At 49.5% G+C, this 14,857-nt stretch overlaps 1 long non-coding RNA gene across 1 annotated transcript; it reads right to left on the reverse strand.

The window, feature by feature from the left end:
- Positions 1-305: 305 nt before the first annotated feature.
- On the reverse strand, positions 306-3,261 carry LOC123480766 (uncharacterized). Its single transcript, XR_011650708.1, has 3 exons — positions 1,793-3,261; positions 1,326-1,633; positions 306-1,192 (listed from the first exon to the last, which is right to left on the reverse strand). It is a non-coding gene; the product is annotated as an uncharacterized lncRNA (long non-coding RNA).
- Positions 3,262-14,857: the final 11,596 nt, after the last annotated feature.

The raw sequence follows: 14,857 nt of genomic DNA on the forward strand, positions 1-14,857 counted from the left end.
TTGTACACACCCAGACTGGGGACCGAACCAACAACCCAGGCATGTGACCTGACCGGGAATGGAACCAGAAACATTTTGCTCTGCAGAACGATGCCCACGCAACTAAGCCACAGGGCTAAATTGTAAGTCCTTGAGGACAGGGACCATTTCCCTGTGAAATGGAGTCATCACTGTGTCATCACTGTGTCCCAGGTACTTGGCCAGGCAACAGCACCGTTTGGGAACTCGCCCATCTTCAGTTCCTCTGACACTGCCCCCACCCCGGCCTCACTGAAACCTCTGAGTCTTCGGCAGCCCAAGGACCACGCCTGGTCCCCCATGCCTTTTCTAGCAGCTCTGGCTTTCTGATGACCCTGTGGCTGGAAGAGCCTGATCACACCTGCTGGACCAGCCCAGCCTCCTGTACCTGTCTCAAGGTAAATCGTTGCCACCTCTGCAGTCTACCCAAGAGAAGAAAAGGCAACACCTGACACCCCTCATCTGCCATGAGAGGAGAGGGGGCTCCGTGTGATGCCCCAGAACGAGGAGGCACCGTAGGACCTGGCAGAGCAGGGCAGCGGTGTTAGCCACATCCAGTCAATTTCAGGTCCTAGCGTTTCTTTGCCGTGTGATGCGTTGTCAAGGAGAGTTGATAATAACAACTACCATATTTTGCAGTGTATAATGTGCTCCTGTATATAACGCGCACCCACGTTTTTGGCCCAAACTTTCAGGAAAAAAAATCTTTCATTTTAATTTTTTAATCCAATTATTTATTTATATTTAGACACTTGTTTTTTGTATCATAAAGGAATTTTAGCATTTATTTTTGAACATATTATGGTACAAGAAATTTTATGTAGCAAATAATTACAAAACACAAGAACAGACACAAGGTATCTCAGGTACTACCCATGGATAATGCGCATCCTTAATTTTCCCTCAAAAATTTGGGAAAAAAAATGCACATTATACATATCAAAATATAGTAGTTTACAGCACACTCACGTGAGGAACAAGAAACCAGTCAGATTAAAAATAAAGTAGAAGTGAATTAGAAAGGAGTGATTTGGCCCAGCCAGTTACAAGGATGGCTAAACGGGAACACAGCCAATACCGTACTTCTGTCTGTCTGCCTGTCTCCCTGTCTGTACGTGTCATCCTCCGCTCCCGTGCTGTGGCTTCCTCTGCACTGTAAATGACATCAGGCCTCCTGTAGAAAAAGACTAACCTCTGAGTCCATCCGATCTAACTTTTCTTCCCACGATGAAGAGGTTCGGTCTCTGTGGCCCATTCCAAGCTGCAGGAGAGCTTCCTGCTGGCCCAGGTTAGATAATGACATTTACCTGGAACCGAGAGCTGACAGGTGCAGGTGTTGGGTGTGGGGGGCGGGGAGGGCAGGAGAGGGCAGTGAGACAGATCCCGGGAAGGGCACTGCTGCTCCCCTGGGTCCCAGCGGCTGCAGTGAAGGTAAATCCAGGAGCAGATGGAAAAAGCCTGGCCCAGAGTAGAGGCTCACCCGTTTCCTTTTCTCTTCTGCCTCTGGCGGGCCACGCTTGCCAGCTGTTACAGAGAGTGCACACTTCGATCTCTGCCTGAGCTCTCGCCTTGGCCCCTAGGATGTCTAACCCTCCACTTCCTTTCAAAGAAAGCCCTAGAAAAATGAGAAGGGTTTTTAATTTCTGCCCAATCCACCCTCAGTCCAAAGTCTGCCTGGACACTGCAGTGTTTCCTCCGCTGCCTGGGCCTGGGGAGAGCAGGTCTCCTGAGCCCCCACCGACCACGGGGACCCCCCCCACAGTCGCAAGCCCACCTGCAGAGCAGAGCCCGTGGGTACCATGTGGCCCCACACAGCCAGGCTGCTGCCCCCCGATCCATCTGACCTGCACCTCCTGAAGGAAGGGTGGCCGTGTTCAGCAAATAAAAACACAGGGTAGCCAGTTAAGCCTCAGATAAACAATGAATAATTATCTAGTGTAAGCATGTCCTAAATATTCATTATTTACCTCAAATTTAAATTTAACCAGTAGCTTGTATTTTATCTGGCAACATGCCTCTGCTTGTTTTATTCACTAAAGTGGCGCTCTAACTGCCCCTCCCCCCATCGCACACCCGAGGCGAGCTCTCTCTCTCTCTCTCTCTCCCCCCCCCTACCCCCAACCCAGGCAGGCCCATGGCACGTGCTCAGTAAAGTGGATCTTCTCCCCACTCTCCCCTGCCGGCCTCAGCCAGCAGTCTCCAGCCACAGTCCTGTTCTTACTTGTCCGACCAGCTCCCGGCCTCAGCGGAACGTGCCCAGTCATCTACGCTGGGCCCTAGCCTAGCCCAGCCCAGGCCCACAGCAAACCATGCCCCTGGCTCCACACCAGCTGTTCCTGCAGCCCAAACAGGTGCTGGTTTTGCTTATGCACCAAAGCCTACACGCGATAATTTAGCCCTTTCCATCTCGAGTCTCTATTTGCAATCCCCCAGCAAGCAAGGACTCCTTCAAGGTCCTGCACAATTTCACTTTCTCCCTCGTTTCTGGGCACCGGTGATACAGTCCAGAAAACCTCGCCAGCCTTCTGTTTCCATCTCTGCTGAACGGTTCGTCCTGCTTTCTTAAGGTGTTCCTGTTGTTTTGGCTTGTTCCCCTGAAGCCACCATCTGGAGCACTTCCCTGGGGTCAGAATGAGAATGGCAGACCTCATTCCGAATTCTCGAGTTGGAGAATACACAAGAGTCTTGGCTTCTATCCCTGCAGAATACCAAGGTCTTGAAGTATTAGCCAAACAATTCCACTGGACGTTCCGACTGCCAGACGCCGCAGATTTTCCTCTGAGACAAAAGAGGCCACAGTTGAAATAGTCAGAGATTCCCCAAAACACAGAGCCAGCCCACGCCCCATCACCTCGTGATCCTGAAGGGCAAAGGCTGGGAAAAGGCGGGAAGACCCTGAGCCATGCGGCCTGCCAGACATCAGAGAGAAAGAAACACCTGCTTGAGCCGCCGCGGAAGGCAAAACAAAGCATCGCTCAAATTAGAGAAAGAAGAAAAATCCTTTGTCATCGCAAACGAGATGTTTGGCAATTGAACAAGCTGTTGCATCAGGCTCATTCTGGTGGTGGTTACAGAGACAAACATCACAGGATTGTTTTCCAAGAGCCCAGGAGAAAGCAGATGTTAGTTAGAATGAAAGGGTGGCGAGGCAGACTGCCATTTGTGGTGGCCTGGCGTTGCGTAAGAGTCCATCACATCCACGGCGTGGGCACTGCAACCAGGGCAGAAATAGTCTATGCAAAGGGCTGGGCTTGCAGGAGCCGCGCGCAGAGTGTGGCCCCAGCCCAGACCTCGTAACCTAGGAATTCACTAGATGTGGGACTTCCTGATGGCCCCGGAGGGCATTCTGCTCGGGGAATGTGTGAGACGGAGAAAGCCAAATACCATATGCTTTCACTTAGTTGTGGGATCTATAAAAGTCACACAAATGAGCGAGCTAGGCAGAGATGGACCCACCCAGAACAAGCTCATTGGTGACAGGGGTGGGGACAGGGCTGAAAAATGTATACAATGAGTGACATAGGATTAATTTTGACTCTTCTTCCCAAAACGAAACAGAACAATACAAAACCAAAAGATGGGCCCAACACGTAAACAGGAAAGAGAGATATACTCATGTCCCTAATTATACAAGGGGGGAAAAAAGAAAAAAGAAAGATTTCAGAATACAAATGATATATACTACATCTGTTCCCTTTTTACTAATGTCTCTACTCCAAATATGACTTATATTTTGGGTTTAAATCTAATAGCATCAAGTAGCAGGTGAAATTCCGAGGACTTATCATGAGTTGTCCATTTCATGTGTTATCCTCACAACACCCCTGTGAGGCAGATTTTAATAGTATCCCATTTTACAGATGAGTAAAATGAGGCGCAGGTTGGTCGGTAACTGGGTCCTATGCAGATGAGCAAATACACTGTAGTACCTAGTCAGGGCTAACGGCACCATGGAGATGGCTGTGTCTTTAGCTTAGTATGCAGCTTATCAAGCAATGCCTCCTGTTCTGTGCTGTGTATTCCTGGACCTACTAAAAAAGAGAGAAAGAAAAAAAGAATGCAACTTCCCTGGTCCCATCCAGGCCTATCATCGGAGACTCTGGAGACGGAGCCCAGCATGCTCTGGTTGGCCAGCCCTCAGGTGATGGGCCAGAGCCACCACCCAGGGGCGCCCCGCATGGCTCTTGGTGATTACCAGGACACTCCTCCACTCTAAGGCTTTTTGACAAGAGAAATAGCCATTTTTGTGAAAGCATTTTTAATGCGCCAGGAGTCTAATTTGGCATGAACATCCAAGTCAGCCTGGGATTAATTCAGGACCCAAAGTTATTTAATTAGTTCCATGTGAACTTTTGTAGTAACAAAGGTGTTGTCTTCCTACTCCTCACCCCCTTGGCTGAAGAGGGGGAGACACACACACACACACACACACACACACACACACTTCTGCAACTTAATCAAGGAAAGCAGGTCTGTTAGGGGTTGCGGTATTGTGTTTACATACTTTCCCCGACCTGCAGTACAATCGACCGCACTAGTCAACGTACTTCAGAAAAGCAGAAGACAGACAGAGGAGGGCTGCCTGTCACTCACAAGCTTCTCAAGCTTGCTGTGGGTGGCGCACACTGGGACGGCAACAACTCGCAGCTGCTCCCGGGACTGACTGACACTCTCGCAAATTCGATAAGATGCTTGTAGGTCTACACCACCTAATATTTTCCTACATCTTTTGCTATAGTGTTTCTGGGACATTTTTACATTAGAAAAAAGGTTCAAATTATGATTCTTTCAAAGACTCATTTATGAAACGCGTCCTAATTGTTACCAGCTGGGCTGCCCACCACCCCCCGCCCCACCCTGCCCCCTCCCAGGTGAGGGCTGCTAAAATGATGAGGAAAGCATTCGAATTTTCCTTCAGTCAGTGAAAATCACTTTCCACTGAGAATTGAGCTGGCATTCTAGAATGTCTAAATGTCAGTTTCCACTGTGGAAGACTTGTGGCTTTGGTCTCTGCCTCAGATGTCAGGAGGTGGGAGTGAGGTGGTTGCGTTGGGAACCAGGGAATTCCTCATTGCCGCTACTCAAACCCCATCTCAGCACGCACAACCTCAAACTCAATTATTTTTGCCCCATTATATGGCTTTAAATTGCAAGCCCAAATATTTCATAATTGATCTTTTCTAAAAAAGATTTTATTTATTTTTAGACAGAGGTTAAGGGAGGGAGAAAGAGAGGGAGAAAAACATCAATGTGTGGTTGCCTCTCACTCGCCCCCTACTGGGGACCTGGCCCACAACCCAGGCATGTGCCCTGACTAGGAATTGAACCAGTGACCCTTTGGTTCGCAGGCCAGCTCTCAATCCACTGAGCCACACCAGCCAGGGCTTATAGTTGATCTTAAGCATCCATTCTTGGTAGGATTAAACAGTGAATAAATTCTCTCACACCCATGGTCTTCCCAAATGTAACTTGGTATTCAAGTATGATTGCAACGTGTTAAATTGAAGAAGTCAGTTGCCAAAGAGTGAACACACACTCATACATACACACACAACAGTGATTGGTGAGAGCTGGGGTTTTGTCTGTGAAACTAGTGAAATTTAGACTTTTCTGCTTTTTACCCTTTTGTGATCAGAAAGAAATCTAATTTTATTTATTTTTTTTGCTTTTAAATCAAAATTGTTTTTTTAATGTATTTATTTATTTTTATTCAGTTACAATTGTCTGCATTTTCTCCCCTTCCCTCCACCCCACCCCAGCCAGTCCCACCTCCCTCCCCCACCTCTACCCTCCCCCTTGATTTTGTCTAATTTTAAAATAAGAAAATTATTTGGCTCCAAAGTAACCCCCCAAATATTTATTCATTATTGTGGTGTTTTTAACAAATGTTCACAGATTCTTTGACACACTTCCCTCGTCCTGCCCTGAGGGTGGGCTGGCCTGAATGTCTGTTTCAGAAGGAAGAGTACGGAAAGGGAAGAACAGTGACTTCAAGTAGGGAGGCCTGGCAGGGACCACCTTCCCCTCCTCTAGATGAACATCAGTCATCATGGTGGTACCATGTTGATATCATGGGATGAGAAGGGCCTTCCCCTCTCAGGGCATTCTTCCCCCGCCCCACTCTCCAGCCCCAGGTTAACCAGGAGTAAACATCAAGCACGAGTGGAGGAGACTGAGGAGACCCGGCCACTGAATGCAATGTGGCATCCTGAACCGGACCCTGGGACAGGCAGAAAAAGGACATTAGGGGAAGCAGGGGTGAAGGGTGAGTAAAATCTTCACCAATGTGAATTCCTGCATTTTGAAACATGTGCAAGGTCTACATACGATGCTAAATTAGGGAAGGGTGTATGGGAATTGTCTACACTCCCTTCACAACTCTCCTGTAACTCTCAAATAATTTAAAGACAAAAATTTAAAAATAGAATAAGGCCACTGGGCATTTATAAAAATACTAAAACATCCCTTTGCCTACTGCAAATCATGTGCCTGGCAGCTCTTACGGGAGGGCCTCGCCGGCAATGCCCACTGACGGAGAGCCCCCAAAGCTTCCCACGGGAACGTCACACCCCGGGAAGGGGCGGTGGGAACAGGACTTCTGCTCACTGTAGCGTGCTCCCTGCCTGGCTCTGTCACCGAGTTCCCCTCTCACCTGACCACCAGAGGTGGCATCCAGCACACCTTTCTTGCTGACTGCCCTGGAGACAAGAGGGAACGGCTGACTCTTCAGCCGTTTTCTCTCTTCCCTGGGAACCCACCCGGCCAACCTGCCTAATTCTCCATTTGTCATAAACACAGGACCAGGACAATTTTAAATATGTTGTTTGCTTGTTTTTTTTTCTCCCAGAATGAAAAGAGCTCTTTTCTTTCCAGACAAGAAAAAGCTGAAGGAGTTCATCACCACCAAACCAGTATTATATGAAATGTTAAAGGGTCTTCTTGAAGAAGAAGAAGAAAAAAAACATGAACAAGAAAATAACCATAAATACAAATCTACCAACAATTGAATCTAAAATAAACAAGCAGAACAGAAACACACTCATAGAGACCATTTGGTGGTTGCCACATGGGAGGGGGTTGTGGGGTGGAAGAGAAAGGGGAAGGGACTGAGAAGTACGGATTGGTAGCTACAGAGTAGTCAGGGGATGGAAAGCACAGCATAGGGAACAGAGTCAATAATATTCTACTGACTCTGTATGGTGTCAGACGGTGTGAGATTTATCGGGACAATCACTTACTAAGTTACGTAATGTCTCATCACTGGGATGGACCCCTGAAGCTAACACAAGTTCCGGCAGAAGAAACGCCTGCTTGAGTGTGGTTGGTAAGATAATAATAGGGGTGTAATAACTTATAGTTTTAATTTGAACATTTCACCTAAAATGTCAGATGGTGTGCTTGAGTGTGATATTGTTATATTACAGAATCTTTTTAATAAAAGATTTTGTAATAAAAAAGGGGTATTATTCGTGCTGGACCCTGTATACTAATTTAGGTCAACTGCAATCGAAAATTTAAAAATGCTAAAAAGAAAAGAAAAGAGCTCTTTACCTCTGAGTTTTGTTTCATCCTTTCACAGGCATTGTTTTTTGTTGGGTTTTGTCTTTTGCCACAAAGCCCAGCGTTTCTCCCAGAGGCGTGAAACCCGCCCTCACTCTGCACGGTCGCTGCAGTTTACTTTCTGCCCCGTCCGCAGGCCGCGCTGCTGTTTCGGGAGAAACAAAGGACCTGCCAGTCCAGCGACCTGGCTCACAGCCGACTTCCGGAGACACCTGGCCCGGGAGCTCTGCTGGCTCAGCCGTTGCTGGAGCCGTCATCACACAAGGTCCCCATGAGCAGGGACCCTAGTCCCCTGTGGGTTGGAAAGAGCGTAACTGGACAGATGGAACGGTAACCACACGCACCGAGAGTCTGCCAGCAGTTTTCCTTTGGAAACCAATGGCGAGTCCTCGTTAGGCCCATTTATGTGCAAATAGTCACTGAGGGGCCTTGGAGGAGGCGCTTGAATAAAACAAGGGAGAACCTGTCATGGACTCTGGCCTATGAATTCTTACCAGGTTTCTGAGGCAAGTCAGGAACAGAGGGAAAGGGTGCGAAGAGGCCACTCGGGGGTTAAATTCCCCAGGCTCCAGAGATGGGGAAGCAAACGGGAAGAAAGAAGACGAGACCCTAATGGACTAACCGACTAACCGGGCAGGGACGGGTGCAGACTCACAAGGGCCCCAGGGAGCTCTGACTTCTCTCGCTGGTGGAGAAGCCAGGGCGTGCTCCAAAAGGGGGCTCCTGAGCAATTGTGGGCTGACCTTGGAGATGGGACCCTGGTCGGCAGGGCCCAAGGAGACGTGATAACTATTGAACTCCACGTCTCCAACTTAGCAAGATGGTGCCCGCGAGGTTCTGAGAATGAACCTCATTTCCTGCAAAAGCAAAAACAAAACAAGAGCAAAACCCTATTCATCTTACTCACTTGGCATGTTGACTTTACATGTTAACAAATTTTTTTAAATCACCATAATTCCATCACTCAGCAAGCCAATTCTTCATTTATTCAGGAGCCTGTCTACGAGTTGTCCATGTATGATGATTTTTACAAAATTATAATCACAGCATAAGTAGAGTTTTGAATTTGGCTGTTTAGTTTTACATGACAAAGGATATTTCCAAGCTGCAAAGATAGCCATAATTACTATTTTTTAGGAACTGGACAATATTCCCTTTTGTTGGTGTACTATAATTTGTTTAACTAGCCCTTTCGTTGGGTATGAACGCTTTCCCAAGTTTTCGGTGCACACGGCTTTTGTCTTTTCTGACTAATTTATTTGGGATAATTCCTCAGAGGTTGAATTTGGAGGTTGAAAGACACATCTTAACCCCAAATTTTACAACTCGTAAGTAATTTTCCAGATGCATTATCTATAGTGTGTTTCTTTGTTTAAATGAGTAAGAGACAAGATAAAAGTGGAATAGATATGTCCCTTCGTTTCTGCTGGGTACAAGACCCATATATCAAAGTGTCTACTAGGCACCTCTGTTTGGACATTTGGTAAGGGTTTTAATTCAACGTTTCAACAACTACATGTCATATTCTTCCCAACTCCCCAACCTTGTTCCTCCTCCAACGTACCCTGGTTCAAATGAGAACATCAGCATCCACCCCTCTGCCTAAGCCAGAAGCCTAGGAGTCATCCTTGATGCCTTCTCTCCCCTCACCTCTCCCTCCAGCTAGTCGATCAGCAGGTGCTGTGGGGTCTATCCCCGGGCTATCGGTTGAACCTGACCACTTCTCTGACTATCCACACTGGTCCAAACTTCCTTTGTCTCTCCCCTGACTACTGTACTATCCACCTAACTAGGCCCCAGACCTCGGGACCTCTACCCTTCAAACTCTTCTTGCTGCCCGCAGAGATCTCTGTAAAGCATCCTATTCCTGTGCTTAAACTTCATTGTCTCCCATGGACTTTGCCTAATTTACGTTTCCGATGTGCAGGGCTGTCTGGGGTCTGACCTCTCCCATCTCTCCAGTGTCATCAGACGCCACTCTCCCCATTGTGTTTCCGCATCAGCCGTACTGTTTTTCCTTTTTTATGGGAGTTCACAAAAAGTCATTTTGTCGCTGTGAAGTGTTACTACGGAGTCTCTCACATTCCTCTGGCTCTAGCTAACATACGTGAGGATTCAAACATTTTGGGGGATGCCAAGGAAGGGCGGACGGAGGGTAGAGTGGTAACCCTTCTCTCCTCCACGGGTAAATTTGCAAGGGCTTCTTTTTTTAAATTAATTAAATTATTTATCTTTAAAATTTCACCCATCCCCCTGACCCCCTCCCTTTGGCAACCATCAGCTTGTTCTCTGTATCTATGTGTCTGTTTCTGTTTTATTTATTTGTTTTTCAGATTCCACATAAAAGTGAAATCATACAGTATTTATCTTTCTCTGTCTGACTTAATTCCCTTAGCATCATACCTTCTAGGTCTTTCCACGTTGCGGCCAATGGCAATATTTTGTTCTTTTTTATGACTGAGTCATATTGCAGCCGTTCTCATCTTATTTCAGTTTCTGAAATGTCACCTGTTCCCTCTCGCCCCGTGCCCTACACATGTTCTCTCTTTACCCCCACAATGCCCGCCTCTGTCTAGTCCCACCCACCCTTTGCATGGGACCACTCTATCTCGCCCTCAGACGGGGCCCTCAGGCCACGCTGCCACCACCCCGGGCTGTCGTCGAGAGCGGTGAGCTGTCTGGGCCTCCTCTCTGGCAACGCTGATCTCACGTGTCCACATATTAGATGTGTATCTTCACCGACAGATTGTTCGCTTCTGGAAGCAAGAACCGGTGTTTTGTCTCATTCACCCTGTGTCCTCCACGCCCAGCATGCACCCAACACATCACAAACACTCAGCATCTATTTGTTCTATTTGTTCAATGAATGAGCACACAGAGGGCCTAACTAAGCATATTCTCAGGCCCAATTTAAGATGTGAACCCTACTCCCCAAGACCTTGTTACGATTCACATCTCCACATTTTATACTAAACATGGACTAAATTGCCGGAGGGATATGTTAACAGTTGATTTTCTTCCCCCAAGCGGGTAAGTTGTTAGCACAACCACAGGTCGATGACTAAAGGTAAGACGATTCCTACCTATTTTCTCCCCTTCCCTGCCTCTCTCACCTGTCCTTTTAGTGAGGATTGATAAAGCAGGTGGGTTCAGTTTTCATGTCCATCATCATCGGCTGAGTGGAGGTTTTTGCGCGACAGGAAAGGATAGCGTTGAATAGATTGATGGTCCATTTTCCCTGTTTGCTGCTTGGTCATTGGAGCAACACCAGCAGGGCCATCACACTAGAGGGACGGAAACAGTAGCTATGACAAAGGCTGTGCCAGACCGAATTCATCACTCGTCACTGATTCCTGGCAAGGAACATGTCTGCCCATCGTTGCTAATAAACATGCACGCCGACCTGCTTGGGAAAAACCTATCCTGCCCTTTATTCAAGGACAGGAAGAAATGACCTTAGTGTATAATCTCACGAAGAGAATGTGTAACTGCCTTCTCTAACTTTTATGACAAATGGGAGATGACAAATAATTCACGTGTGTATTCATAATTACACCTTCGCACTTCTCCATTGCTGGTCATAGCCAGGCCCTCCAAGGTCTGCATGTAGGTGACCTCCATGACTGTGGTCACGTGGGCACCGGGCACGCAGCCACCAGACCCCAGACTCAGTCCTGCCACTGTTACTGCTTCTCTTATTAAAATACTCAGCCCTGGCTGGTGTGGCTCAGTGGATGGAGCTCAGGACTGCGAAGCGAAGGGTCACTAGTTCAATTCCCAGTCAGGACACATGCCTGGGTTGTGGGCCAGGTCCGCAGTACGGGGTGAGCAAGAGGCAACCACACATTGATGTTTCTCTCCCTCTCTTTCTCCCTCCCTTCCCCTCTCTCTCTAAAAATAAATAAATAAAATCTTTAAAAACTAAAATACCCAAGGTCTTTGCCCTCCAGGAATAACTCGCCCAGTGGACCTGATCTGGCCTGCCCAGGCGTTAGCTTGCCCCTGGCACTTGCTCACAGAGCTGCTTCCTGAGCGCTCTGGCACAATCGGGGACAAAATCTTCTGCCTCTGGCCATCCTGAGCACAGCGAAGCCTGGACGTGTCCAAAGCCCTAAAGGCCAAAAGGAGTGTAAAAGAGGGGAAAACACAGAGAAAGCAAAAATCATGCAACATCCTGCGTAGCGCGCAGGTAACTGTGCCTGCCCCGCCAGCCTGCCCGGGGGGCCCGAGGACCCTCCTCTCTCTAAGGTTTTCTCCTGAGGATGTTGTACTTTCACCGGAAAGGGTGGCAACGCGCCTGACCTCCTGGCCTCTCAGGGATCAGGGAGCGTGTCACAAATCACAGAAGAGAGAATGCCAGAGCGCCTCTCTTTCTCCACGCAGCGGGAAATGAGGATGTGCACAAGGGCAACCGTTGCTTGGATTCTGTGTCTGGACCCAGCACTGTGATGAGAGAAGACTCTTAGGGTAGAAACAATGGCAGGAGTAGACCTCCTGTGATTCAGGAGAAAAGAGCATGTTCACAAAAACGGCAACCTGACTCCACAGACGCCCTGGTACCCGGGTCTCTTGTTTCTCTGGTGAACCGCAGCACTGGCAAGATTGTGGGTCCAGGTGGCAAGATTGGCTGGTGGCTAGTGGCCTCCTGCCCTGGCCTGGCCGTGGGTGCCTATAACCGGCCGCCGGCTGATGGAATTCGTCTGCTGCTTGGATTCGGTTCCCCGATGGTCATTCGGCCCACTCGCCAACGAACGGGTCCCAGATGTCTCCATGCTGCCAGCCCAGGCCTGTCCCTGTACGTTTGCACTTGACTTCCTGTTGGAGAAACAGGCACCTCCCCTGTGTGAGGACCCTGAGGATTGACCCTGCTGCCTGGGCGGGCACGCTGTACAAAGGCCATTTATACAACCTTCCATCAATGAATGGGGCACGCAGGTAACAGGAGGGGCTTTCAGACACACAGGAGTGCACAGGTGTGCCATTTGCAGGGCCGGGGGGCAGGTTCAGCACAGCTGGCGGAAGCTGCCGCACTCCACATGGAAACATCACAGGTGGCCGCAGGCCCCCCAGACTGGAGCTGGCTCTGTCCTGGGCCCACTTCCATCTGACTCCGCCCTGCGGCTGCCCAGTTTTCAAATGATTGTAATCACACAGAAGGCCAGGCTCAGGGCCTTCGAGGGACCTGTGACAACACTAGATAGAGCACAGATTCAGCCATCCCCAGCACCCCTCCCAACCCAGGAGGAGCACTTTGCGTGCTAGTTATTTAGGGTCAGAATGACCCCAAGTGACATGCACAAGCCTCCCACTCACCACCACCCCACTGCTGACCAGACACAATCATGGAGTGAGACATGATTTCCTCCACACAGGGTCATGGATTTGAGACTAGGTAAGAGCAGACGGAGACCCCGGGGAAAGGCCGCGGTGGCCCCTACTGGGGGCTGGCCCCCAGACAGAGAGGTGAGAAGCTCCCCCAGCTGCAGCGTGGGGAGGAGGGGCAGGCAGCAGGGGCCAGGTTGGGAGGGTTGGAGGAAGGCCCCATGTGTGGAGGCCGCTCTCTCTGTCCTGGAATAGGAGAAAGGCTCCTTCCAGGGGCTCTCAGGGAAAATCCAGAGAGGGCAGTGTTCGAACCTCCCCTTCTCCTGGGTGTCCTGCCCTCCTGCAGCTCCCATCCACTGCCACCTCACTACCACTGTTCCCAGCCACGTGGGCCTCAATCCTCTCAGCACTGCACAATCGCCAACCGAGTCAGGGACCGTCCAGGGCTTCAGGGTCCCAAAGGGAGGCTCGTCCTCTATTTCACCTATGTTCCCAGCCATGCTGTGCATCAGGGTGGAGGCCCAGCCTGGGAAGTGGACTGGGAGGAAAGGCTGGAGCACTGAGGAGGCCCCACAGCCCCCATGGCCTCAGAGCGGCCGTGAAGGAGCATGTTCGGCCACAGCCACCTCTCAAACTGGACCCTGGATGCACCCTCTGGTCCCCCACACTCAAACATCCAGCCCCTAACTTCAAGCCCCATGGGGTCGAATGAGACATGAAGCTTCCTAGGGAAGGAAAGGGTCCCAGGAACAGCCAGGAGGAGAAGCAACTGTGCTCAGTTGGTCAATGCAAGGTCCTTGACCTTGACATGAAGGTCGAGGGCCCCACCTCTCCTAGTATGAAAGAAGAAGCTCTGTGAGCAGGGAAGGGAAGCCGGCCAAGGGACCCTGCGTGGTAACAGGGCACATGTCTTTGCAACCCCATCCCCATGGGAGTCACGACAAATTCAGTAACAGGAACGAGGCTTCCCTCCCAGGATACGAGAATCGTTGGGTTGAAAATAACCACAAGGTCATCAAGTCCGGCTGCCACCAATTGCCTGAAATTTTCTGATGCGTTTTTGCACAGGCAGTCACCCAGCCTCATACTCACCCAGCAGCTGAGTGTTCTAGGTGGTGGCACCTGTGGGTGTCAGGGAAGGCTTGGTAAGCCACCTGGGGGGCCCATGTGTCCAGGGAGAGGCTTGGGGTGGGCAGAGGGCAGTACCCGGGTGCGTGGGGCCAGCACATCCCTCCATGGCTGAGGTGTCTTCCTACACCCCAGAGTGCCAGCAAAGACTCTGGGTGAGATTAAGTCTTCTGTACTTCAGGCTGTTTATATGACTACTTTAGTGAACCAGCCTTAAAACACCCCCAAGAGGAAGGCAAATTTTTTGTTTTTGGCACTCATTCCTGTGAAAGATCAGGTGTCATGATTTTAGAACCAGAAGGAACTTAGACACCTCATCCAACATCCTCCTTTGACATGTGAAGAGAGCCTTGAGTCTTGGGGTAGAAACCAGGGAACACTCCCTGTTGTTTCCAGCCAACACTCCCTCTGAGGCTGCACTTCCCGTAGTTGGGAGCAGTCCCTGCCTGTGAGTCCCCTCATGAAGCCCCGTGGCCTGTCTTCTGAGTACCATGCTACTGATCCACGCACCCCTGGGTCTTGTTGACTCATCCCTTGTTCTCAAAATCCTCCTCTCTCCATCTTTGCAACAGCACCTCCAGAGTCCTCTGCATTTCTTTCAATCTTCTCTGCAAGACGTTCTTCCACCTGGCCCACAGATGCAGGCGTTCCCTCTAGCACATCCTGGCCCCGTCTCTCTACTGCCTCTATGGGTTCTTTCTTTTGGTTACAGTCACCACTCACCTATGGACCATTTATAAATATCTCTCTTCAACCCATAGCTCTCCCCCCAGCCAGTAGGTTGTGTTCCAGAGCCATAAGCCCAACTATTTACTGATTTTCTTCATCT

The sequence above is a fragment of the Desmodus rotundus genome, chromosome 12 (assembly GCF_022682495.2).
Source record: "Desmodus rotundus isolate HL8 chromosome 12, HLdesRot8A.1, whole genome shotgun sequence".
Lineage (NCBI taxonomy): Eukaryota > Metazoa > Chordata > Mammalia > Chiroptera > Phyllostomidae > Desmodus > Desmodus rotundus.